The sequence below is a fragment of the Narcine bancroftii genome, chromosome 4 (genome assembly GCF_036971445.1).
Source record: "Narcine bancroftii isolate sNarBan1 chromosome 4, sNarBan1.hap1, whole genome shotgun sequence".
In the NCBI taxonomy this organism is placed as follows: Eukaryota; Metazoa; Chordata; class Chondrichthyes; order Torpediniformes; family Narcinidae; genus Narcine; species Narcine bancroftii.
Genome location: NC_091472.1, coordinates 281181286 through 281204052, shown reverse-complemented (window position 1 = coordinate 281204052; position 22767 = coordinate 281181286). Strand labels below are relative to the sequence as shown.

General features: G+C 40.0%; 1 long non-coding RNA gene across 1 annotated transcript in view; it reads right to left on the bottom strand.

The window, feature by feature from the left end:
• Window positions 1–10234: 10234 nt before the first annotated feature.
• LOC138760141 (uncharacterized) overlaps window positions 10235–22767 on the bottom strand; it is a 75519-nt gene continuing 62986 nt past the window's right edge. The window contains exons 3-4 of the long non-coding RNA XR_011355459.1: window positions 21540–21652; window positions 10235–10312 (exon numbers count right to left, since the gene is read on the bottom strand). This is a non-coding gene — a long non-coding RNA (uncharacterized lncRNA). The remainder of the gene's footprint in view (window positions 10313–21539; window positions 21653–22767) is intronic.

Below are 22767 nucleotides of genomic sequence, written 5' to 3'. Positions count from 1 at the left end.
CTGCACTCAGAATGTCACTGACATTGGTGAAGTCCCACCCCCAGATTCACCACCTGTCAAACCTATTATTTATATTGAATGATAGTATGTGTCATACATTTACAAATATTCAAAGTCATTCCACTCCTGTAAATTTTTCAAAATAATGTTTCAAGTTATTTTAAAGATGAAACAAACACACAAACACAAACCATTTAAACTAACATACAAGTGAAATACAACTTCACTTACTTTAACCCCAACAACAAATTTTCTCATTCATTTGAATGGACCTTGCTGTACTTTCACGGGGATGTGGGAAAAGATCACAGTCTAGAGTTCTTCTGCTACTGGGCATTAAGGGGCTGAGACTGAGGGGAAGCAACAACAGAGGGGGAATAATGACACGTCCCACAGTGGTGTAATTAGAGAACATTTGTAACAATGTACTGTACATTGATGGAAATGAGTGGATATAACAATAAGGATGTTGTGAAAAACTGAACAATTTTCTATTTTGTAACTAATTTATTGTGAACAAAGAAAAAACATGGCATACATTCAGCTGATGAATATCCCAGCATAAGGATTTGGCCACATCTATTATGTATCATCAAGGCAGTTCAGATCTTGCAAATTTTGGCAGAGGATTTACCCCATCTATTCAACAAATCACCTGATCTATTGGTGCAAGGATGTACATTTAACTGGTTTTCAAGTCATTGACTGGATCAGCTGCCAAAATGTACATTTGAATTAGAAAATGAAACATGAATTCTTCATTATATTAACTTGGATTATCTTAGACATTGCATCAGTCACAGCGCAAAATTAATCCTACATACTAGACTTTAAACTTGATTTAAAAATTTTTAGGAGATGATGCTACCTGTAATTTCTCCATTACCACAGCTTTACACCTTCTAGATTCATTCTGGGGAAATTGTCCTTCATCAGCAATTACAAACTAAGATCATCAATCTGACCTTTGAATAGCGACCAGATGCTAATGTGACAATTTAGTTATAACATTAATTTTGGAGAATAACCAATTTTCATCTTTCTTCAGCCTTTGTTCCAGGTAAGCAAGTCTAATATTTTCGCCATCAATCCTTTTCCACCACCACCATCCCCCCACCCCCCCCCACCCCCACCCCCACCCCCACCTCTGCCCATTATAATCAGGAGTTACCATTGCCATTTTGAATGTTTCAATCAGGAAAGAACTAAACTGCAATTCATAATTTAAAGCTACTTACAATTTGAAGCTGCGTAATTATGTTCTAACTGCTATCAATTAGCGACTAAAGGAAAATGAGTTTCTCACACACACATCACAAAATGAAGTCATAGATGCACACACACAAAGGTACACTGAAGTAATTCAAATGTGTTGGAGATTGGGAAGGTGGTCAGTGATGACCTTTGAAAGTTGAGACAATCCCTGATTGAAGATATTAATGCAGATCTGCATTTCCTCCTCAACAAGCAAAGTGATAAATCAACAGGTGGAACACTCTAAAGGTAGCACGGCAGTTTCATTCGCCTATTGATACTCTCAATCAAAGAATCCCATTTATACTCCCACTAGTTTTTTCCTGCAACATGTGAAGGTCTGATTGATAAACTTTTTTTTCCACCAGTGTACAGCTTATTCCTGGATATCTTCTAAAATGTTCAAAATTAAAATACACAAATATAGAAATATTTACAGAATCTGATTTTTTTTTGTTTCAGATCTTATGTTGTATGACAAAATTTAGGGAGATAATGATTTCAAAGATACTATTTTATAGCTTTAAGCTAGTTTTCTACCTAAGAATAGAATAGATGACCACAAGCTTGGTAAATGATATATTTTGAGAAGCATCATAAAGGAAATATAAAATCCCACAACAAAAATAGATGGTTACAAATCTCAGCATTAATCATTTTTCACTCACTGCTGGATCAGCATTTTATGATGTTCTTTTGACAAGGAACAATTGAATTATTCACTCATTTCAAGTTGAAAAACATTCTGAACCCTAGTTAATTTATTCTTGCTAAAGGATTTGAACAATTTATATTACAGCTCTTATGTATTGTAATAGGTGATGAAGGAAGTTATCAAAAAATTAAATTTTAAGGAACACCTAAAGAAGCACAGAAAGATAGAGCCAGAAGAAAGCTGAATGAAGCAATTGCACAGTGTGGAGGCACTTCAATAAAGATCAATGATAGAATGATGAAAAGAAGAAAGTAGGAAGAGATCTAATTCAGAGGAGCCAAGAGATCTCAGAGGTGTTCAGAAGAGGAGGAGACAGAGTTAAAAAGAAGGGCAAAAAGATGAAGGGATATGAGAGCAACAAGGACCATTTAATTTTTTTTTTAAATAGATTGCTTTGTTGAGCATCTGTCTGCTGCAATAGTGGGGACTACCCAATGGCCAACCATTTCAATTCTGCACCCCATTCCCATGCCAACATATCTGTCTGTCAATGGCCTCATGCACTGCTAAACTGAGGGCACCTACAAATTGGAGGAACAATACCTAATATTCCATTTGGGCTGTCTCAAACCAGATGGCCTGAAGATCGACCTCTGGTTTCTATTAGAGTCCCCCTCTCTCTTTCCCTAAATCTCTGTCTCATTTTCTTCAGCTCCCCACCCTCTCCCTACCCCCTTCTCAGCTTTTTTTCCCCTTCTGCCCTTTCACTCAACTCTACCTATGACCTCTAGCTTGTGATCCTGTGCTCCTTCCCCTGCCACTCTCCCTACCATTTTATTCAGGTGCATGCCTGCTTTTTCATACGTTGATGAAGGGCTCAGGACTGAAACATTGGTTACATATCTTTGCTACGTAAAGAAAACTACGTGACCTGCTGAGTTTCTCAGGCACTTCTGCGTATTGAATTTTAAATTCAAGCTTTCCAACCAAAGGCAATACACCAATGGAATTTTACATCAATTACAATATCCCTGCATTAATATTGAATCCAGAGAACCTTTTACAGACATGGCCAGAAATTCGCTCTAAGTTGCAAACCTTCATAATATTTACAGTTTGACAGCCAGGAAGAGATGGCTGCCATGCCCTTGGCTTCTGTGTAATGCAGTAGGGTGAGCAGCCATCCTTCCGTGCAGTAACCCAGATTATCCTGGCAAACATCAATAAAAAACTGAGTGTTTCAGATGATGCAACAGTCATGGATGGTTGGGCAAGGATGAAGGAATCATTTACTGATCCATGTTAAAGTGCATGATGTTTTGTTCTACATGAATACTTGAATCTTATGCGGTAGTTTTAAGAGCTGATATGCAATTTTTTTAATGCAGGTCTTTGCTTTCACGTAGATCTATATTCTGTCTGACCCTAAGAGGAGGAAGCCATGTATTTATTTTTTCATAACTCCAACCAGCATATTCAGGCTCACACAAAATTAGCTTTCTGATAGCATGTGAGGTGAATTGCTCGCTCAATGTATGCAATTGTGTCCCAATTACAATATCAGTATTTAGTCATTGCCAAAAAGATCATATTGTAGGTACAAAAATAATAATAGAATTTTAATTTCCAGAATCGAGGGAGGATACCTCATCTCTGGAATTAAAATCACATCTATTTTGTTTGAAGCTAAAATAATACTCCCCTGCTTAATAAATCATTAACTTCAAATCACACACTTCTGCTGATCAAAGTAAATGAAAAGAGATCTGATACAGATTGCAAAGTGCAAAGTACAACATTTGCCTCGTAACAGTTACACGTGTGGGAAAAAAAGATGAGTCACCTCTATCATTGTTAGAAATGTTTAACATGATTCAAGATGGATTTTGGTCATGTGAAAATCATGCTTTCCAGTTTATAACACAGTGGGTAACAAAATATTAACTACAACAGAACTAGGCAACTCTGAACCAGTTACCTCGATGTTTGTCGCAAATTTTGAATAAATAAAAAATTATTGTTGTATTTCAGGCAAGGTTAAGGGACTAACTTGGCCCTCTTGTAATATTTTGCTATTGCTTCTTCGATTTCAGACTACCAATACAATGCTACCAGAACAAAGGAACAATCGCAATTCAATTGTCCAGGCTTCAAGGCTTTATCAGAGATACACACACACTCTCTCTCTCTCTCTAGATATGCACACACACTAGATAGATATAAATATAGGTATAGATATATATACACTAGTGCCACAAAACACTGAATTTCATGACATGTTCATGACAATAAATTCTGATTCTCATTTATAGAAATACACACACACATTCAGTAATCGGTCATATAGAGGGAAACAATAAGGAAAAGCAAATATATTTCTCAGTGCATAATTGCAAGTCAGTATGTTGGGAGTATTTTGTCTATATTTAAAGTTTTTTTTTAAATTTGCAAAATCATTTTGGAATTGTGCAACTTTTATCCATGGTGTATCTGAATTTATTTAGAAGCCTTTTCAAATCCAAGTGTAAGATACCATGACAAAACCACAAATGTTTCTGTTGGAAAAATAACAGAACCTTGAGCAAGCTTACAAATTATTTAAGTATTACTTCAAAGTATTGGAAAATATTTTCCCTGTGCTCCAAATACATTAAAATGGGAGTGGTAAATACTATGCAACCCTAATACTTTTCCTGCAAAATAAAACATAACAAATACAAGAACATATATGAACTTAACACAACTATTTCAGCGCAGAATTATGTTTATAAGGGCTTACCTCAATAGAAATAAAAATCCATTAAATCATTCTGCAAGTCCATTTACTCAAACAAAAAAGATTTCCATGAGGAGTAACCAGTTCACAAACAGTGGAAAGAAAGTAAATCTTACCTGACCCAAAGACAAAAGATTTAATCTGGGTAGTTTATAATCCCCCGCTTGTTCTTCAGTGTTTCTCCCTGAGATAGTGCACTATCTGGTATTCTTTCATTAAACTACTAACCCTTCATACCTTTCACATTCTTCATTCAGTCACACTGCAAAGAATTAAGCACGGTTCAGTGGTTCAAATCCAGCCCCTTGACTCTGACACAATAGAATTATCGGAGGTAGAGAATAAAATTTCAATCAGTTATTTCTAACTAAATCAGCCATTCTTAATGGGAGTCACAGCACATTTAAGGGGATTCATGGATTGAAATAATAAAATATTTTATCTGTGCTTTATGTTGTCGATACCGGCACCACCTACGGCTCCTAGAACGCTTCCACCAGCGTTGTCTCCGCTCCATCCTCAACATCTATTGGAGCGCTCACACCCCTAACGTCGAGGTACTCGAGATGGCAGAGGTCGACAGCATCGAGTCCACGCTGCTGAAGATCCAGCTGCGCTGGATGGGTCACGTCTCCAGAATGGAGGACCATCGCCTTCCCAAGATCGTATTATATGGCGAGCTCTCCACTGGCCACCGTGACAGAGGTGCACCAAAGAAAAGGTACAAGGACTGCCTAAAGAAATCTCTTGGTGCCTGCCACATTGACCACCGCCAGTGGGCTGATAACGCCTCAAACCGTGCATCTTGGCACCTCACAGTTTGGCGGGCAGCAGCCTCCTTTGAAGAAGACCGCAGAGCCTACCTCACTGACAAAAGGCAAAGGAGGAAAAACCCAACACCCAACCCCAACCAACCAATTTTCCCTTGCAACCGCTGCAATCGTGTCTGCCTGTCCCGCATCGGACTGGTCAGCCACAAACGAGCCTGCAGCTGACGTGGACTTTTTACCCCCTCCATAAATCTTCGTCCGCGAAGCCAAGCCAAAGAAGAAGAAAGAGAAGAGAAGTACAAAAGAACTAAGGTTGACTGCTTCACAGGGAAGTGGGAGGGTCATAAACTTTGGTCAGAGTCCTAAGGGGATCATAGCCAAAATAAAGGTTGAGAATGGATGAACTAAATTATCTGTTCAAATGACTTATCAGTGTTGATGAGACCCAGTACTTACTTGCACGTGTTTATTGTTTCTTGAAGTAGATGTAAAATAATGAGCAAAGTCCTAACTTAATCAACATTTAATTTGCAGTTTAAAAAAAAGTCTGAGAAACACAAAATCTGTAGATGCCGGAATCTTGAGCAAACAAAGAACTGTTAGAGGGACTCAACAGGTCAGACAGCATTCATGGGTAGAAATAATAAGCATTTCAGGTGTTTCTGAGTCTTGATAAAGGGTTTGCACCTGACCATTTCTAACCATTGATGCTCTCTGATCTGTTGAGTTCCTCCAGCAGTTCTTTGTATGCTCAAATTAATTTGCCTATCTCCAAAGCTGGTGACATAATTAAATATTCAGCAACATTTTTAGAATATAGAATATTACAACACTGGATACTAGTGGTGTTCTGCAGTGGTCGGTGTTGGGACCACAAAGTACATTGATGATTTAGATTATGGATTGAATGGTTTTGTGGCTAAGTTTGCAGATGACACCAAGGTGGGTGGTGGAGTAGGAAGTGTTGAAGGAACCGAAAGGTTGCAGAGAGACTTGGACAGCTTAGGAGAGTGGGCAAAGAAATGGCAGATGACATACTATGTTGAGAAATCTACAGTTGTACATTGTGGAAGAGGAAATAAACAGGCAGATTATTATTTGGAGAAAATTCAAAATGTATAAATTCAAAAGGACTTGGGATCCTCATACAGGATAAGCTGAAGGTTAACCACCAGGTTAGATTGGCAGTCCCCTATTTCTCCTAAATAGAATAATACCTAGTGTCGCCGAGAATATTCTCCCAGAATCACAGTGCGGCTTTCGCGCAAACAGAGGAACTACTGACATGGTCTTTGCCCTCAGACAGCTCCAAGAAAAGTGCACAGAACAAAACAAAGGACTCTACATCACCTTTGTTGACCTCACCAAAGCCTTCAACACCGTGAGCAGGAAAGGGCTTTGGCAAATACTAGAGCGCATCGGATGCCCCCCAAAGTTCCTCCACATGATTATCCAACTGCACGAAAACCAACAAGGTCGGGTCAGATACAGCAATGAGCTCTCTGAACCCTTCTCCATTAACAATGGTGTGAAGCAAGGCTGTGTTCTCGCACCAACCCTCTTTTCAATCTTCTTCAGCATGATGCTGAACCAAGCCATGAAAGACCTCAACAATGAAGACGCTGTTTACATCCGGAACTGCACGGATGGCAGTCTCTTCAATCTGAGGCGCCTGCAAGCTCACACCAAGACACAAGAGAAACTTGTCCGTGAACTACTCTTTGCAGACGATGCCGCTTTAGTTGCCCATTCAGAGCCAGCTCTTCAGCGCTTGACGTCCTGTTTTGCGGAAACTGCCAAAATATTTGGCCTGGAAGTCAGCCTGAAGAAAACTGAGGTCCTCCATCAGCCAGCTCCCCATCATGACTACCAGCAACCCCCACTTCTCCATCGGGCACACAAAACTCAAAACGGTCAACCAGTTTACCTATCTCGGCTGCACCATTTCATCAGATGCAAGGATCGACAACGAGATAGACAACAGACTCGCCAAGGCAAATAGCGCCTTTGGAAAACTACACAAAAGAGTCTGGAAAAACAACCAACTGAAAAACCTCACAAAGATAAGCGTATACAGAGCCGTTGTCATACCCACACTCCTGTTCGGCTCCGAATCATGGGTCCTCTACCGGCATCACCTACGGCTCCTAGAACGCTTCCACCAGCGTTGTCTCCGCTCCATCCTCAACATTCATTGGAGTGCTTTCATCCCTAACGTCGAAGTACTCGAGATGGCAGAGGTCGACAGCATCGAGTGCACGCTGCTGAAGATCCAGCTGCGCTGGGTGGGTCACATCTCCAGAATGGAGGACCATCGCCTTCCCAAGATCGTGTTATATGGCAAGCTCGCCACTGGCCACCGTGACAGAGGTGCACCAAAGAAAAGGTACAAGGACAGCCTAAAGAAATCTCTTGGTGCCTGCCACATTGACCACCGCCAGTGGGCTGATATCGCCTCAAACCGTGCATCTTGGTGCCTCACAGTTTGGCGAGCAGCAACCTCCTTTGAAGAAGACCGCAGAGCCCACCTCACCAACAAATGGCAAAGGAGGAAAAACCCAACACCCAACCCCAACCAACCAATTTCCCCCTGCAACCGCTGCAACCGTGTCTGCCTGTCCCGCATCGGACTTGTCAGCCACAAACGAGCCTGCAGCTGACGTGAACATTTACCCCCTCCATAAATCTTCGTCCGCGAAGCCAAGCCAAAGAAAAAAGAAGATTGGCAGTGAAGCAAGCAAATCCTATGTTAGCATTTATTTCAAGAGGTATGAAGAAGTGTTGATGAGGTTCTATGGGGCATATGAGGAACATTTAGTGGCTCTTGAACTGTATTCTTTGGAAATTGAAGAATGAGAGGGGATCTCATAGAAACATTTTGAATGCTGAAAGATCTGGACAGAGTAGATGCAAATAAGACATTTCCCTTGGTGGGTGAATCCAGGACAAGAGAGCACAGTCTTAGAATTAAAAGGTGCCCATTTAAAACAGAGTTGAGGAGAAATTTCTTTAGCCAGAGAGTCATGGATTTCTGGAATTCAGTCATTGGTGGAGTTTAAGGAGGAAATTGATAGGTATCTTATTTGTCAGGGAATCAAGGGATATGGTGAAAATTTGGAACTAGATGTGAGAAGGGATTAGCTCAGGCTGGAATTATGGAGCAGACTTGTTGGGGCAAATGGCCAACTTCTGTTCCTTTATCTTGCGATCTATGCTGACCTATACAAACCGACTCAACAATCTAAACCTTCCCTGCCTTATACTCATAACCCTCTATTTTCCTGTATCCATGTACCAGTCGAAGAGACTTTTAAATCTTCTTACTGTACCAGCCTCCAGCACTACTTTGGCAATGTATTCCAGGCACCCACTACTCTGTGTAAAAGTCCTGATGTCTCCCCTCAACTTTTATCCCCCTCACCTTATACAATGTCATCTGAGATTTGATTATTCGACCATTTTTCAGTCAAGTCATAATGCCTCAAAATATTAACTTCACATGTAAAGATCCATTTTCCATTAGACGACACTAAATAAATCTTCCACAATTTCAAAATATTTTAACATGTTGTCCAGTATCAAACTATAATTTACAAATACTAATAAAACTGCAGGGTTTGGCCTTGTCACCTGCTGAACCTCAATGTTTTAAAGGATTTAAAACAATTATTACTATCACCCAACAAAAATACATCAATTCGACTTTTTCACTATGATTGTGAAGTGAGTGATGACCCAAGATTTATTAACCTGAAAATGTATCTGAAAAATATCATCTGACAATGTTTTTTATCCTCTTCCAAGCATCTAAAGAAACATAGTACCGTAGCTAATTTAAAGCAGATGACTGTAAAATTTAAAATCAACCTTCTACCAATTTTATTTTTCTTATAGAGTACACTTTCTATATACTCTTGTTGAAGATAGATGCTTTTCTAAAGAACCCATTTTATTTGTTTAATATTCTGAAAGAAGTAGAATTAATGACCTTTCCAATTTTTATGACATGTATAAATGGCATTAAATATTGAAAAAAAAACAATCTGCAATCTTAAGAAAGTTCAAATGGCAAACAACCCTCAGAGTATTCAAGAGAGATTTTTCTCCCATTTGAATCAATAGTCTAAAATCTTTCTGCTACGGATTACTGATGTATTGTTGGATGTTGCCCATCCACAAACCGAGTTTCTGCCAAAATGCTGCTGAATCACAATGAGGGTAAGGACATTCATATTTATCTTTCAGGTGTCACATTCAACTGTCTTCCTTGCTCTTCCCCCCACCTTATTATTCAGGTGCCTGACTGTTTTTTGTTCTCACCTTGATGAAGGGCTCAGACCCGGTATGTTGGTTATATATCATTGCTTCCAATTAACTCAGTGTGACCTGATGAGTTTCTGGGGTACATTTGTGCATTAAACTACAATCACATCGTCTGCAGATTTTCGTGTCTCACTTCCCCCCAACTGATTCTCCGAGTAGTTAAGCCAAACACAATCTGTTGGAGGGACTCAACGGGTCAAGCAGCATCAATAGGAGAAAATAAAAGTCAACGTTTTGAGCTGAAACTCTTCATCAGGAGTTCAGGCTCAAAATCTTAACCATTCTATTTCTCCCACTGATGCTGCTTGACCCGATGAGTGCCTCCAGCAGATTGTGTTTGGCTTCAGATTCCAACAGCTGCAGTCTCCTGTGTGGGACTAAGTTAAATTGTTTGAGTATTCAGTCAAAGTTTTTTCTAAGAAATTACCAACTAAGTAATGCTCCATGTGGACCTTGGGTGGCATATCTTTTATTTTCATTTTTTGTATGAGGTGAATATCTACTACCGGCAATTTAGATTGAATGATGTATTATCTGCAAGAGAAATGCGTGTGGAGGCTAATGTTCCACCATTTACTGTCACTATTCATTGCCTTCATATGGTTCTATTCCTGAATATTTCAGCCACTGCTAAACCTGTTTAGTCTTATTGTGCAGTCTGAGAACCTGTTTATAGTTTGGCTGCAGTCCACAACCATTCTGGGTTTCGAGCAATTTTTGACCACTACCACTTGTGCGCGCCAAGGACTTGTACTGGTCTTGACAATTTTTTCCTTCAATAAATGCTTAACCTCATCCTTAATAAAGAGTTTGTCCTTTTTGCTGTAACACCTACTCTTTGTAGCTATAGGCTTACAATCCGGGGTTAGATTGGTAAAAGGGAGTGGAGGTTTAATCTTTAGAGTCGATAACCCGCAAACTGCTTCTTGGGGTACCGTAATCTATTGTAATCAGCCATTAAGTGTGAATATGGTACTTTTCATTTGGCATTGGAAATCTAAACCTAAAAGCATCGGAGTGCACAGGCCGGCGAGTACGTGCAATTTGAAGTCCATATATTCATTTCCCTGCATCTTCAGGGTTATTTTACAACAGCTTGTTGCATCTTGTTTTAGTCCAGAACAAGCCACAGAGATTCTGCACTTAGACGGATATAAGGTAAGATTTAGGGCATTAGTGGTCATAGGATGAATATAGCTGTCTGTACTGCCCGAATCAAACAAACAGTCAATTGGCTCCCCATTTACCTCCACTTTCATTGTGGAAGGCTGCAGAGCGTGAAGCCCATCTTGATTGATCTTCATTAAAGCTAGAATAGGGTCTCCCCGTGGCAGTGATCTGTCGGTGTTTGCCTCATTACTGGCTATTCCACTTACGGTTTCAGAAGAAGAGCTAGATGAATCATTGGTTCTCCAGATCAACATAGCAGTGTTGTGGCATTGCCCCTGTTTAACAGTAGTACTCGAGTGTTTCTTCTTATTATTATTCTTCAGCTCACGGCATGAGCCAGCCGAGGACTCTCGTGCCCGACAGGCTCTGGCCCAGTGACTTCGCTTCCCGCAGTTGGCACAATTGGCTTGCCGGGCAGAGCACTGGGAGCAAACACACAGCACCAAACCACAGAAGTAACATTTTCTGTAGCGGCTTTTACGCTATTCAAGTAAGATCAGGCATATGTCACAAGAAGGTAGTCAACATCATAAAAGAACCACCCCACCCCCCACCCCAGCCAAATCACTCAGACCACCCACAATCTCTTCTCACTACCACTTTCAGACACCTATCGGACTCTTGAACCTCCCATAGACCCCTTCAACCCTTCTAATCTGTGCTAAAACTTTTTTCTGCCTAGTCCCACAGATCTGAACCCAGATCACATCCCTCCATAACCTCACGTCCATGTCCCTGTCCAAATTTTTCTTAGATGTCAACATTGAGCCTGCATTTACCAATTCAGCTGGCTACTTGATCCATACACCCACCACTCTCTGCATGAAGAAATTCCCTTTAAACGTTTCCACTTTCACCCTTAACCAATATCCTCTAGTTTCTATCTCATCTTTGTAGAAAAAGATGAAATCATAACTATTAATAGTTTATGTGTTTTATATGCAGGGAGATAAAGAGAGTAATTTGGAGAGCATGGGCACATTATTAAATGAGAAATGGATTTCTGGACTCAGTTTAATGTATCAGTAAAAAAAACATCAAACAGAGCCATGGCAATAATGTACAATTAAGATCAAGAAAGTTTGTTGTAAATGTTAATGTGCTACTTAAATAATAAAAGAGCAATTTGGTCTCCACTGTTTAATCACTCCCCAACCCTCCAATGAATGCAGACACAATCATGATGGAATTCATTCAAAGGCATGACAATCTAATTAAAGCTATGAACAATTTGCATCAACTAATTCGACATCAAACAGCAATGCATCTCCTCCCCCTTATAGCAATCAGAGTTCAGTTCTATTTTAGTCTCCACAACACCAACATCACCAGCAGTCTTTGCCCAGTCTAAGTTGCATATGATAGTTAACCATCTATCATTATCTAAAGCTCCAAAAATGCTCAATTCTACTCCATCACTGATAGAGCAATAAACAGAACGCCAGATGAACTTTAACTCCAAGCCGAAGACCTCATCCCAAATCTCATGGAAAATCTTTCTGAGTGACAAAAAAAGATATCATGTGTTTTCCCTTGTCAGTTGATGGTTTATTTGGCTTTCTTTACTGGGGGTAAACTTAACTTTCATTCAGAGACAGGAATGCACACATGAGGTGCAGGGAACTGGTCTTTCTATTGATGGTGGTAAGTGGCCTCTGGGACCCTCACTATTTATCCTTCTATTTGAGCCATCTGCCACTCTGCTCAAAGTGGCCGAAAAGTTGATCAAGCATTTTAATATAGAGTCATGGAGTTCTAAAGGTTGTCATAGCCGATGGATGGCAGTGGGGACAAGCTCTCACTGTTGCACAAATGCTCTCCATGGCATGCCACTCAAACAGCCTCTGACAACCAAGTCTAACTCCTATTCTTATGTGAGACATCGTTCTTATGCCTGCTAGACAGGAGAAGGGGCAAAGGCGGGCCACTGATATCTTGAAACCAGTTGCTCCGGGTAGATGGGCCTCATTAACCACAGATGGCAACTCATCTAGGAGAGGGAAAACTCTGATTTCAAACCTCCACTGCCTCACTGCCTTGTGGATATACCTACTTATGGGAAAGGCTTTGGGAGTAAACCCTGAGGAAAAGTCCGCAGTTGGACAAAAGTGGCTGAGTACTGTACCCCGCACTGGCACAGGAACTCCTGAGATGCTGCTGGCACCAAACTGCATCGACTTTCGTCATTCCTTTGGACCTATCATTAGCATGGAGAGGGTGATCCCACTGCATGGGCAACAGATCAACTTTGCCCTGGCTTGTACCCTGGAGAGGCCACTCCAGCTTTACTTTAGCGTCGGGCAAACACGGGAAGCAGCAGTTACTATAGAGTTCTATAGCTTCAATCCAACTTGTCCATGCAAACCAAGCTAGACCGATCTGCCTGCATTTGGCCCTTCTCCCTCTCAGCCTTTCCTATAGATATTCCAATACAAATGTCTTTTAAATGCTATAACTATTTCTACCTTTACCGTTTCCTCTGGCAGCTAATTTCATATGTCTATGTGAAGAAGGTGCCACACAGATCCCTTTCACCTTAAAATGATGTCATTGAATTTTAGATTTCCTTTCCCTGTGAAAAAAGATGATGGTTATTTACTTTATAAATGCCCATCATAATTTTATAAATCTCCACTCTTAGCCTTCAATGCTCCAGGGAGAAATGACCCAGCCTACCCAGGCTCTCCTGGTAATTCAAGCCAATCAACCCGGTAACATTATATTGAATCTTTTCTGCACCCTTTCCAGATTATTGATATTGTTTCCTGTAGCTGGGTGAATGGGACATAAAATTACAAATCCAGTCTCACCAATGTCTTATACTGTTGTAATATAGCATGTTTGCTGTTGTACTCAATGACTTAACCAATGAAACCAAGTATGCCAAATGTCCATAACATCACAAAACCATAAGATATAGGAGCAAAAGTAGGCCATTCAGCCCATCATCTTCTCTGCCATTCCATCATAAATTAATCAATTCTCCCACAGCCCCATTCCCATGCCTTCTCGCCGTAACCTTTGATACCCTGACTATTCAAATAGCTATCAATCTCTGCCTTAAATACATCCTATGACCTAGCCTCCACAGCTGCCTGTGGCAGCAAATTCCAGAGGTTCACCACTCTGTGGCTAAAGCAATTCCTCAGCATTTCTGTTTTAAATGTGCGCCCTTCAATCAGTGCTCTCTTGCCCTTGACTCCCCTGCCATGGGAAACAACGTTGCCACATCTACTCTGTCCAGGGCTTTCAACATTCAAAATAATTTCCTTCAACATTTGAAATAATTCAATGAGGTCCTCCGTCGTTCTTCTGAACTCCAAAGAGTGCAGTCCAAGAGTCATCAAATGTTCTTCATATGCTAATCCCTTCTTTCCACTAATCATTCTTGTGAATCTTCTCTGAGTTACATTCTCTCTCCCATTCCTTGGCCCATTTATCCAGTTAATCTGGATCCTGTTGTAGTCTAAGATAACTTTCTCCAAGGTCTATTATACTACCAGTTTTGGTATCATCCACAAATCTACCAACCACACCACCTACATTCTCATCCAAATCAATGATACAGATGATGAACAACAATGGACCCAATGCCAATTTCTGAACCAAACTTACTAACAATGCTAACTACATTGTCATCCAAGCCATTAATATGTTTGGTTATACTGTTACACATTGTGAAAGAGTGGGGGAGTGTTTCCAAGATTAGATACTGCAAGATAGCTGAATGTCCAATGACCTCTGATTTGTACTTCTTTGAGGGCATATGGATTGCAGTGGTTAACTGCAGAACAGCAAGTAACTGCATCCATTCTTTCTCTAGATGAAGCACAGAATTTTCCCAACAATGGGATAGCTTTGACCATGTGAACTTATCTGAAACTTTGGGAAGAGGGATAGGTTTGTATTAGGTGTCAGTCTGACAGCAGTCTTGAAGAGTGAAATAAAAAGGACCTCAAGGTTTATTGGCTTTACAAGTTTTATTCGATCCAAGATTAGTGGATTTGTCTAGGAAATTATTAAAGATGTATGAAGATACCAGGACCTTAAATGAGAATAATAAATTGTTAACCAACAAATGTTTTCTGCTATACATGTAATTTAGAATAGATAAATGAACCACACAAGGCTCAATCACATTTGTCATTTATGAAGTCAAATCTATTGAATTGCAGAAATATCTAGGTGCTATATTATAAAAGTTTGGTAAACATTGTGGTGAGATGCCAGTGGTTCCAATGAGCTGCTTCATGGAAATTTTAAAAGACATGGGAAAGGACTGGTCAGCTACATGGCCCAAATGTCAGAACTGAGTCAAGAGGCTAAAAAACACACTCATAGCTCTATTCTGACCAATTTCAGCCTTAAATAAACTGTAGTTTAAGGTCATTAGTTAGCAAGATAAGTTAAAATTGCTGAAGTATCTTGCTTCACAAATACTTCAAAGATGCTTGATAAATGTTAAAATAATGAAAGGATTATTTTGCATGCATGTGGATAGGCTATCTGAATTCGATAGATTAGACAGGATCAAAGGACATCTAGAAAGCATAGACATAAAACTACATCAGATGGCTTTCAGAAAGGGTCATTGATCTTCAAGCGAGTCATTAGTTCACCCAGTGAGCATGATTTACTGCAAGCATTTAGAAAGGAACTGATCAGTTTTGAATGTAACTGAGTCCACACAATAAAAAGCAGTTTGAGGGGATAGTGGCACTTCCATATTTCCTTAGGATTTAGGAGAGGTCCATGAAGCCTATCACAAGGCTATGCCAGGTCACTCAGCAATCCCATTCCCACACTAATTTTCCATATCACTTTGTGGCTGAATTCTCCGAGAGCTTTCAGGAATCAGAGAGTAATTTTTCAAACTTTTTTTTTTGCCTGAGATTGCACTTAGGTGTATTTTCTTTTTTTTTAAATCCCTCATTGGCATTATGCAGGAGAAGTGAAACAGTGTAGATGCTGTGATTGCAGTAGAAAAATGCTGGAGGAACTCAGCTGGTCTTTCAGCGTCCATAGGAGACAAAGATATATTGTTGACGTTTTGGGCCTGAGCCCTTCCTTAAGGAATAAGCAGAATGAGCAAAAAACAGAAAATCTCAGAATAGAGAAAACGCTGGCTGAGGGAGGAGTCCAGACCAACAAAAGGTATTAATTGGATATGATTAGGGGAGAGGTGAGAATTGATTATGTTCATGTGAAAGAAGAGAGGGAAAAGGGAGAGAGACAGAGTAGGGAAGGCAAAGGGGGAAGAAGTGAGTGGGAGGAGTGTTTAATGAAAACCAGAGGTCAATATTAATGCCATCCAGTTGGAGGGTGCCCAGTCAGAAGATGAGGTGTTATTCCTCCAAATAAGACTTAAAAGGTCACCATGTATCTTCAAATTTCACCAATTATACATGACATCTAATTTTTTTCTGAACTTAGAGGACATAATCTGAGAGAACTATTGAAACACTGTTGGTAGTCTAGAGTCTTTCCACTTGAATAAGATGGCTCTTCTAATTCCAATTCCCAACCCTTTCAATCTTATCATGAAGTACTGGATATAATTTCAATAATCCATCATATATAATTCCAATTAATCCTTTCAGAGAAGGATTCAATTGAAAAACATTATTAACCTGATCTAGTGGATATACAAATAGAATGTCCAGACAACCAGTTTACCTATCTCGGCTGCACCATTTCATCAGATGCAAGGATCGACAACGAGATAGACAACAGACTCGCCAAGGCAAATAGCGCCTTTGGAAGACTACACAAAAGAGTCTGGAAAAACAACCAACTGAAAAACCTCACAAAGATAAGCGTATACAGAGCCGTTGTCATACCCACACTCCTGTTCAGCTCCGAATCATGGGTCCACTACCGGCATCACCTATGGCTCCTAGAACGCTTCCATCAGCGTTGTCTCTGCTCCATCCTCAACATTCATTGGAGCGACTTCATCCCTAACATCGAAGTACTCGAGATGGCAGAGGCCGACAGCATCGAATCCATGCTGTTGAAGATCCAACTGCGCTGGGTAGGTCACGTCTCCAGAATGGAGGACCATCGCCTTCCCAAGATCGTGTTCTATGGCGAGCTCTCCACTGGCCATCGTGACAGAGGTGCACCAAAGAAGAGGTACAAGGACTGCCTAAAGAAATCTCTTGGTGCCTGCCACATTGACCACTGCCAGTGGGCTGATATTGCCTCAAACCGTGCATCTTGGCGCCTCACAGTTCGGCAGGCAGCAACCTCCTTTGAAGAAGACTGCAGAGCCCACCTCACTGACAAAAGACAAAGGAGGAAAAACCCAACACCCAACCCCAACCAACAAATTTTTCCCTGCAACCGTGTCTGCCTGTCCCGCATCGGACTTGTCAGCCACAAACAAGTCTGTAGCTGACATGGACATTTACCCCTCCATAAATCTTCATCCGCGAAGCCAAGCCAAAGAATCTATAAATATCTAAAAAATGAATATTTGATAAATCATATTTACTTTCCAGCTGTTCAAAAGACATTAAACAACCTTCCTTCAATAAATTTGCATAAGAAATAATACCTTTGATTTTCCATATAGAGAAAGATTGATCAATTATTGTTGGTCAAAAAAATTATGAGAGATAGCACAAGATAAAACAAAGTTTCTTAAATTTAAAAAATCCTAAATTGGAACCAGATTTGCAATATATGTTTGAGTATTGGATTAGATATATCCTCAATGGAAAAACTAAATGGAAGAGATGTATCCAATAAAGAGGCAACTGAACACTAGAGGAACTCAGCCAGTCTCACAGTGTCCATTGGTGTTAAAGAAATATTACCCATATTTTGGGCCTGAACCCTTCAAGGTACAAGCAAAAAACAGGAAGATATCTGAATAAAGATTGATAAATGGCAGGGGTGGAGTCCAGACCAACAGCCAAAAGGTCTTAATTCGATATGATAAGAGGAAAGGTGAGAATTGATTTTGGCTCTGTGAAAGGAGACAGAGGGAAAAGGGGAGAGAGAAAGGGAGAAAGATCATGCACATGCTTGGGGGAAAGGAGGAGGGGAAGAAGAAGGGTGGGGGGCTTAATGGAATCTGGAGAAGTTGATGTTAATGCAGTCTGGTTGGAGGGTGCCCGGATGGAAGATGAGGTGTTGTTCCTCCAATTTAGTCTCGTGTACTGCCAGACTGAGACAACCCACAAGATGCATTCCTGTTTTTTGCTTGTTCCTTGAAGAAGGCCTAAGGTCCAAAATGTCATTAATTTATCTTTTCCTCCTATGGATGCTGCAAGACCAGCTGAGTTCCTCCAGCATTTCTGTATGTTTTTACAACATTCACAGCATTAAACTAAGGCAGGACATATTCAGTGAATAGCAGTGCCTTGGTGAGCATTGTAGAATGGAGAGACCTAGCTGTACAAATGCTTAGTATTCTGAAAGTGTCAATGCAAGGTGGTGAAGAAGGCATATGATATGCTTGCCTTCATTGTATAGAGCACCCTGAGTGCAAGGGTTGGGATGTCACGTTACAGCCACATAAGACATTGGTGACATAGCACCTCATATCCTGTATATAGTTCTGGTCGCCATACTATGGGAAGAATGTGATTGAGGTAGAGAGGGTGCAGAAAAGATTGACAAGGATGTTACTGAGATTCAAGAATTTGAATTATAAGGAGAAACTGACCAGGCTGAGACGATTTTCCCTGCTGCAAAATAGACTGAGGGATGACCTTATAAAGACATACAAAGTGATGAGGGTATAGATAAGGGTCAGAGAATGCAGAGCTAGAGGACCTTTGTTTAAGTTAAGAGGGGGAAAAACTTAAGCCAGGCAAGATTTCTCATGTAAAATGTAGTGGATATGTGGAACAAACAGCCTGAGTGGTAAAGGTAGGTACATTTATGACATTTAATAGACATTCAGACATGAACAGGAAAGGTTTAGAGGAATTTAGGCCAAATGCAGGCAAATGGGACGAGCTCAGAAAGACACTTTGATCAGTCAAGACAAGTTGGGCTAGAGGGCCTGTTTCTATGTATAATTATATTGACCTATAATAAAAAAGGAGAGCAGGGACATAAAGTAATATGAAATAAAAGCTCACACTTAAAAAAAACAAATGGATTTCAAAACAAACATTCATAATCAGGACTGGAAAGCTCTTTACATAAACTAATTGGAAATTATTAGATTTTTCAATGGATATATATTAATCCAGCATGATTTTGAAAAATTCAGATTTTTTTTTGAATAGTTCAGTAAAGAAGTCATATGAAATCTAGCAAAGAGGTTCCAGAGGTTTGCAGTTGGCCAAAAGGCCTAATGTCGTACATCTCTCGAGTCTCATGGGAAGATGGCTGACTGGATCTAGCCCATGTGGGAGGTTGTAAATTTTTTCCATGCTCCTTATTTTCCATAAATAAAAGGAGCACACAAGGCTTGTACATTGAAGCGGAAGGGCGTAATCTGAGATGGTGTCTATTATGTCCATGCCAGCTACTTCAGATCAATAAACAGATTTCAAATTTATTGTCAGAATATATACATGACATCACACACAAATCCAAGATTCTTTTTCCTGTGGGTCAAGCAGAATTACCACTTACTGGTAGTGCAAAACAAAACTGTATATAATGTACATAGGTAAACAAATAAACAAATGCAAACATAATAAAAATTCTGGAGAAACTCAGCAGGTCAAACAGTATCTCTTATGTAGCAAAGATAAAAATACGTAACTGTCGTTTTGGACTTGAACCCTTCATCAAGGTATGAGAGACTGTTGACAGGCATCCAAACATAAAGGTAGGGGGGATGGGGGGTGGCAAAGACAGATGATGATAGGTGGAGAGAAGAGGGAGGGGACAGCAGCAATGAGAGGGAGGAGGGATAGTTGGGTGGGAAAGGGAGAAGGGAGGGGAGAACTGAAAAGACTGAAAAGAGGATGGGAAAGAAAAGGTGAACAAATTTAGCAGAAAGGAGAGACATCAATATTAAGGCCACCTGGCTGGAGGGTGCCCAGAGAGAAGATAAAGTGTTGTTCCTCCAATCCACGGTTGGTCAGGGTGGAATAGTACAGAAGGCCATGGACAGACATGTGAGCATGGGAGTGTGACTCAGAATTGAAATAGTTGACTGCTGGGAAGTCACTGTTGTTGCAGATGGAGAGGAGGTGTTCAGCGAAGCGACCTCCCAGTCTGTGACAGGTGATAAGTTCATCATAGGAGCATGAGGCAGCTCTGATGTAGTTGTCAATATCCCAGAGGAAGAGTTGAAGGGTCTTTCCTGTGTAGGCTTGTAGCCTAGATTGCTCCATAAAGCCCAAAAACAGGCAGGTGTAACTGGGACCCATGCAAGTATCCATAGCAGGAAGCGAGATAAGTTAAAGGAGGTTATTTAAAGTGAGGACAAGTTCTGCCAAGTGGAGGAGGGTGGTGGTGGAGGGTGACTGGTTGAATCTCTGGCACAGGAAGAAGCGAAGTGCTTTCAGACCTTCTGTGTGGTGGATGGAGGTATCAAGAGATTGGACATCCATAGTGAAGATGAGGCAGTCCAGTTCATGGAAACTGAAGACATTGAGGGAATGGAGAGAATGTGAGGTGTCACGGATGTAGGCAGGAAGGGAATAGACCATGGGAGAAAAGATAGAGTCAAGATGAAACTAGTTTGGTGGTAAAGAAACATAAACAACAGACTGTGCAATACAGAGTGGACAAAAAAATAATGAAGTACACAAGTAGGAGTCCTTAAATGAGTCCCTGATTGAGTTTGTTGTTGAGGAGTCTGAAGGTGTAGAGGTAGCAGCTGTTCCTCAACCTGGTGGTGTGAGTCTTGTGGTACCTACAACTCTTCCCTGATGGCAGCAGTGAGAACAGAATGCGTGCTGGATGGCATGGATCCTTGATGATTGCTTCTGTTCTCCGACGACGGTGTTCCCCTTAGATGTTCTTGATGGTGGGAAAGGGTTTGCCTGTGATGTCCTGAGCTGCATCCACTACCTTTTACACTCAAAGGTATTGGCTTATAAAACAATCTAATTATTTCCATTTCCCTGCTCTTTCCCTACGGCACTGTAATTTTACTTTATGTGCTTATCAAGCCCTATCTTGAAAAAATCTAATTGATACCACTAAGAGGCAGTGAGTTCTACATCATCAACAGTCTCTGAATAAAAGGTTTTTCCTCACATTTTCCCCAGTTTTTCCCCCTTCTATTTAAATATTTGTATCCTGGTCTTTGAATTATCTGACAATGAGAGCAACTTGCAACTTACCTGTTCTGAATACACTTCTTTTGACAGAAGGAAAAGAACTGTGAGGGGAGAGGAAATACACATAGACTATACAGAAGAATAAAAATATCAAATAGAAAATCAACCAAGAATCAAACTTTTGACTTGATGATGGATTGCATTCATGCAAAAATTAAATAAATGAAGAAATGATAAAAAACATATTATAGCCAAAATATAAATTCAGTCCAAATTCATTGGACTTCCAAATCAAAGGGGCATATGAAATTGAAATATAAACTTGTAAGTGCTTCAAATTAGCCAATCATCATTTTCAACAGGAATTATGAAAAGAGATTATTGCTCACCACAAGACTGCTACAATGAAGTGAGCGCTTTGATGGTGTCCTCGTTCCTGCTTGCAGAATCTGGCAAAGAATTAACTCTTGAACATCCTTATTAGTCTTCTCTACGCTCCATTCTGTTACCAGAAACACAAAGAAACTCAAATCAAAACTGTTGAACAATTCATTTTTTAAACCTATTTCATCTGAATATGTAAAAACAAATATTCAATCATTAACTTTCTTCATTCAATATAGAACTAATTTAGTTATGACTCTGTGGAATGATTGCACCTTCTTTGCAGAAATTAGAAAGGAAATGTAATCACAATGATCATTTGAATTTTTTGATACGGGTCCCACCATCTTTGTACTTGCCCCTGTTTTCTTATGCCCTGAACTGAATTTTTATATGATCTTGGAATATAACCAATCAGATATTTGTGGAAGTTAAATAAAATCTCTATGTCGCACCACTCCTACCTACTTTAACAAAGCTTGCCTGCAATGCCTGACATTTCCAGTAATCGGATCAGTGACTTATTTACACCTGATGAAATACTAAAGTGCAAAGAGCACTTTTCCAGTTGCATATTTTACTAATCTTCAATAAATAGTTATGGTATCTCAGTAAATTACCACTAATGGAATGGAATTGGTGGCCTGTACGATCACGTTATTGACATGCCAGTAACAACTAATTGGGTGGAGAAATGATTATTTTCTGTTCATAAAAGGGCCAAAAGGTGAAACTGCTATTGGGTTCATGAGATATCCAGGTATTTCAAAAGGAATGACTCCTTTGATAATTTTAACAGATCAACTAAAAATATAGTCAAGGGAACTATCACCCCCTTATTTTTAAATGTTAAATATTTGAACTTATTCTAACATTCTAAATATTACTATTAGAATCAATGATCAGAGGACAGAAAATACTTTTGATGCAAACTTGTTCATGTTAAACCTGTCAATTTCTCTGGAGGCAGACCTCAATTTCAGTAAAATATCAATGCCACACAAACTGATTTCTGTAAGTTCATATCATTCCTTGATTTGTAAGCACAATTTTTGCTGTAATGAAACAGTTCAGGCCTTCATTGACAATACATTAAATACTGAAAAATTCTTTGTTAGAGGAACAAATAAAAGGTGTTGCATAAATAAATCATTCAAGACTGATTATTTGCATAACCTGATTTCTATCTGAATGCTGCCTGAAGCATTTGATGTATATTAATCAATACCTTTG